We start from the raw sequence: 6,000 nt of genomic DNA, 5'->3' as shown, positions 1-6,000 counted from the left end.
GTGCGCAAAGCCATTGGTGGGTGGATGAGGGCGGTCCCTGCTGCCCCGGCGCCGACGGCAGGAACTCCCCGGTCACCATGAGCAGCGACCTGTAAAGGAGCTCTGCTGAAGATGAGGCCAAGTCCTCCTTAGGCGCAGTTCAGATGCCCAGCAAGACCCACGGCAGTTCGTCCATCCAGTCCGGGCCGGAGTCATGCCTTCAGCGCTGCCTTGAGCTGCCTGTGGAACCTCTCCACCAGGCCATTTGCCTGCGGGTGATAGGCCGTGGTGTGATGCAGCCGTACACCCAACAGTTGAGCGATGGCCGACCACAGCTCAGAAGTGAATTGACGCCCTGGTTTGAGGAGATGTCCACTGCCACCACAAAGTGAGCAATCCAGTGCGTGGACAACGCATGAGCTGTCGAAGTATCAGCCAGTGGTATCGCCTCTGGCCACCGCGTGAAGCGGTCCACCACCATGAGGAGGTGGGTAATGCCCCAGGACATGGGGGGAAACCCCACAATGTCCATGTGGTGGTGGTCGAACCACTGACGTGGCAGACCGAATGCAGGTGCGGGCCCTGTGACCCACCTGCTTGCGCAGACGGTGCCACGTGAACCGAGCAGCCACAAGTGCCGTCGTCGCCTGGATGGATGGGTGAGCCAGCCCATGGATCACGTTGAAAACCCTCCGGCAGGGACGATGGGGCGCGGCTGACCAGACGATACATCGCAAAATATTGTTGCTCCTCCAGGGCCGAGAGGGAAATCCTCCTGGATGGCAGTCCGGTATGCGGGCATCTCATCGTCCATAAGCTGAGCCTCTTCCAGGGCAGAATAGTCAATGCCGGTCGCCACCTCAAAAACGGCATCCAGGCATCGGAAACCATTGCTAGGGCGAAGGTAAGCGGCTTGTGGTCTGTGTAGAAGGTGAATGGGCGGCCCTCCGGGAAATGGTGGAAGTGGCGCACCACCAGGTACAGAGCCAGCATAGCACTGTACTTCCTCTGGGCGTTGTTGAGGTGCCGGCTGAATAAGGCCAGGGGACACCAGACCCCGTCCATCAGTTGTTCCAGCACGGCACCAACTGCTGGCTCCAAGGCGTCCACCGTTAGGGCAGTCGGGGGAATCCACCCGCGGGTAAACCAGCAGCGCAGCCCTAGCAAGGGCCTCCTTCACGCCGTCAAATGCCGCCACCGGCTCATTGCCACCGGTCCACTCGACGTCCTTAGCCCTACCCACCAGCAGATGATACAGCGGCCGCATGATGTGGGCTGCAGTTGGCACAAACCGGTGATAAAAGGCCACCATGCCGACGAACTACTGCAGGCCGCGCACAGCGTATGGATGGGGAAACCGGCAGATGGGATCGACCCTGTCCGGCAGGGGAACTGCGCCTTCTGAAGTCACGCGGTGGCCGAGGAAGTTGATGGTGGTCACCCTTACCGGCACCTGAGCAAAACAGGAATCCACGGACGACAGGGGGCGTGCAATCGGCTCATCCAGACGCAGCGCGATTGGCTCCATCATGGCGGCGTGGACCAAATGCTGCCACCTGATGTCCACCAGGAGGAAGCGAGCCGGAGGAAGGTTCACCAGACTGATCACTGGGATGTCAGGACTTTCATATGAAGAAAGACTGGATAGACTCGCCTTGTACTCGCTAGAATTTGGAATATTGAGGGGGGATCTTATAGAAACTTATGTTCCCGATTTTGGGGAAGTCCAGAACACAGGGTCATAGTTTAAGGATAAGGGGGAAATGAGATGAGGAAAACATTTTTCACACAGAGAGTGGTGAATCTCTGGAATTCTCTGCCATAGAAGGTAGTTGAGGCCAGTTCATTGGCTATATTTAAGAGGGAGTTAGATGTGGCCCTTGTGGCTAAAGGGATCAGGGGGTGTGGAGAGAAGGCAGGTACAGGAGGATACTAAGTTGGATGCTCAGCCATGATCATATTGAATGGTGGTGCAGGCTCGAAGGGCCAAATGGCTTACTCCTGCACCTATTTTCTATGTTTCTAATTCAACACCGAGCAACAGCTGGGAGACATCGGCGATGGTAAACTGCCATGTGAAAAGATAGGAGCCAAAAACGATCGGGACCAGGCGATGGGGATACCATTCGCCACAGTGAGGACGGCCCCCCGCTTACTGGAATGAATGCCCACCAGCGAAGGGGGCAGGAAGCTCAGTTCTGCGCCGGTATCCACAAGGAAGCGACCCCCGGAGCACCGATCCCAGGCGAAGAGGCGGTGAATCTGGCTGGCCGCCGCGGGACTATTGGCAGCCAGCCCTGGCGTTTCCGGGAAGGTGCATGGCTGGCGGCATTGTCATGCTGCGACATCCCAGCGCTGGTGGCAATAGCATCAGTGCTTCCTGCCGGTGGTGCTTGGAACCTGCTGATACTTTACCTGCCATGGCTGCGGGGGGGCGATTGCACAGGCCTCCGGGGCGCAGCTGTCACTCCCTCCACAGCTCCCCCGCCCAACCAGAGAAAATTGGGCACTGCCGGAGTGATGTCCAGTGCGCTGACATCATCCCGGCGCACTATCCACAGCGAACGATGCGTCGGTGAGCTGCAGGCGGATGTCGGCTGGCAGCAGATGCCGGTAAATATACTCAAACATGAGGCACGGTGTGTGCCCATCCTGGAGCACGACGTCTCATTAAGGAGGCTTGATGGCCGCGGGTCTCCTGGGTCCTCCATATGAAGGAGCTTGGCAGCCCGTTCCATCTGGCTGAGCCCGTAAACCTAGAGCACGAGCTCCTTATGGCCGAGGTATTTCTCAGCTGCCAGGGGGTCTTCGAGGAACTGAGCCGTGTCCTGGTCGAGGGCCTCCACCAGGTAGAAGTAGCGGGTGTTGTCCGCTTTAATGCCCCGCAGTTGGAATTGGGCCTCCGCCTGCTGAAATCAGACGCAAGGCCGGGCGGTCCAGAACATAGGTAGTTTAATGGAGACCGCGTCGAGAGACAGGGCCCGGTCAGCCTGTGAGACGGACGGATGGGTGTCTCTGTCTTTTGACTCCATTATGACACCAATGGAGCATCTGGGTCACCAATGTGGCGCGAGATAAGCCCGAAATGAAGGCGAGGAGCCGCGTATTTTGGGAGGAATTTTACAAGTTGTTCTTCTCTTGTCCAGTCGGGTCTGCAAGAGAACAATAACACCGAAATCCCTGCCCTTTATCCCTATAGTTAAGGGCCACCTTTGGACTAGTCCATTCCCGTGCCAAGGGGCCCGACTCTTGTCAGCCGCCACACCCTCCATTTTTTACGGTGCCTGGTGGGGAGTCTGCTGCTCTATGACCTGGGTAGGTGCTGCCTCTACCCCCTCCCCCTCCCTCTCTACCCCTCCCCCCCTCTCTCTCTACCCCCCCCTCTCCCCCGTCTCCCCCTCTCCCCCCCCCCCCCCCCCCCCGCCCCCCGATAGGTGACGGGCCCCAAACGGGTCCCCACATGGTCTAGTAAATAAAAAAATAAGTCACAACCTGTTGTGTGAAATTGTATCATGTGTTTTATGCATCACTAATTATTATTTGAAAATGTATTTATTCTGATGAAACGGAGCCTGTGAATATATTCTGCGTGATGTTTAATTATTCAGCAATTTAGCTGTCATTTCTGGCAGTTTTCACCCTAAACTATAGATTGTCTTTTCTGTTGATAGATATTGATGGATCTGTTTCATCATCTCCTTTTGCCATTTTTTGCTGATTCCAAAGGACCATCTTTCCAATATATTGATACACAGTTTGTTATAATATTGATATTCAACTAGACAATAGTGAAGCATAGCAAGTACAAAATACATCTTCCACACTCTACACAAATCATTGGTGGTTGCTTATACACTGCTAGCATAGATTGCAAATGAAACTAAACTATTTTCTATCGTACGTGTATCCTGTGGACTGAAAATATTTTGCCATGTATGGTCTCATCTAATTCCTTACTGCATGGACTTTGTCTCTGTCTCATTTGGAGGCTGCATCACTAAGCTCCCTGAGCCCATAAGAGAGATAAAAATGCTTGTATGTACAAACACACGTTAAGAGACTACAAAAGCCAAATTACGATGTTGTGGACTGTGACATCACTGTGAAAACTTAAAGCCATAAAAATTCCCCAAATACAAACTCCGACTCAAAGGAAACATTTGCCACAGAAGGCAGTGGAGGCCAAGTCAGTGGATTTTTTAAGGCAGAGATAGATTAATCCCCCTCCCTCACCCCACTCACCATCAATAACACCACAGTCACATCTGTGGAGTCTTTTAAGTTCCTGGGAACCATCATCTCCAAGGATCTTAAATATAGGGCCACCATTGACTCCACAGTCAAAAAGGCACAACAGAGGATGTACTTCCTGCGGCAACTGAGTAAGCACAATCTGCCACATGCAATGATGGTCCAATTCTGTACGGCCTTCTTAGAGTCTGTCGTCACCTTCTCTATTATGATCTGGTTTAGCTCAGCCACCAAGCACGACATTCAGAGGCTGCAGCGAATCGTCCGATCAGTGACAAGGTTATTGGCTGCAACCTTCCCTCCATTGATGAACTGTACACTGTAAGGGCCAGGAATCGAGCGGGTAAGATCATCTCTGACCCCTCTCACCCTGGCCACAAACTATTTGAATCACTTCTCTCTGGAAGGCGACTCCGGACTGTCAAAGCTGCCACAGCCAGACATAAAAACTGTTTTTTTCCACAAGTAGTAGCTCTACTCAATAACCAAAAATGTGTAGCCTCCTTTTGCTCTGTTATTTTATTCACATGTTTAATCGATGTTTTATTATTACTGTTTAATGTTTTATGTGTAATTCCTAACTGTCACTGTATGTCACGTTATCACTTGCGAGCAGAGCACCAAGGCAAATTCCTTGTATGTGAATATACTTGGCCAATAAACTTATTAATTAATTCATTCTTGATTAGAACAGGTGTCAGAGGTTATGTGGAGAAGGCAGGAGAATGGGTCTAGGAGGAGGAGATAGATCAGAGAATGGCGGAGAAGATTTGATGGGCCGAATGGCCAAATTCAACTTTGGCCCCTTATGTCCTTATGATAATATTCTGTGCATCTCATATTGAAGCTGGTATCTTCTAAATTATGAGTAACATCACTGAGGCACAGAGTCACAGCTTCTTGTGAGTTATATCAATCAGACATCCTTGTTGATTGGATATATGGTTAAATGAAGCAGTTGCAAAATTGCTACATTATTTCATTATTGATATAACTATCCTTTTTGAAACAGAAGCATAATACATGAAAGTGTAATTGTGTTTTCAGTTAGCTCTTTTATTGTTTAAATATGTCCATTGATTTCTAATGCTGCGAAAGAAAGTCCCTCGTCGGTCCTGTGAAATATATCATATAATCTACTCAAAGAAAAGAGCACATTTTTAAAAATAAGGGTTTGCGTAATTGTTACAGCCGTGAGGTCACATACAATAACACCTCACTCCGATCTGAGAAAAGTCAATGTTTCCTTTCTGTTTTAAAAGGTTCAATTACAGTGCCAGCAAAATTGCACAGATTGCTAATGCCTCCTATTGGTCTTGTCCTATCAGCCATACCTAACGCTCTGTGTAAATCAGATGTTAAATCTCCTCTGACTGTGAACTACCTTCTTTACCAATATGATCCTTACGTTTCACCACTTTTTTTTCCTGAGGTGAATTATGCATTGAAAACAACAGGCAAACGCTGAGATCTTATTATGAAAAACATGATGTCCACATGCAAGGAAAAGCTTTTTTTTTGTTACTATGCAGGGCAGTGTGCAGGCTGTAATTCTACACAGAAATTGAGTCAGTGTAGCCATCAACCCTCTATATATCTTACATAGTCCAGTGTCCATTGGTTGATAGTTAAAATGTAAGGCAGTGGCAAGAAAGGTGAGACACATTGAACTAATTTAAATCATTCCTGCATTCCCATGTCTTGGTTACAGACCCATCTTGCTGATGTATCTTTGCTAACAATGTACGCTGATGTGAAATATACTTAGCA

Source organism: Leucoraja erinacea, chromosome 4 (genome assembly GCF_028641065.1).
Source record: "Leucoraja erinacea ecotype New England chromosome 4, Leri_hhj_1, whole genome shotgun sequence".
Lineage (NCBI taxonomy): Eukaryota > Metazoa > Chordata > Chondrichthyes > Rajiformes > Rajidae > Leucoraja > Leucoraja erinaceus.
This window is presented reverse-complemented; position numbering follows the sequence as displayed.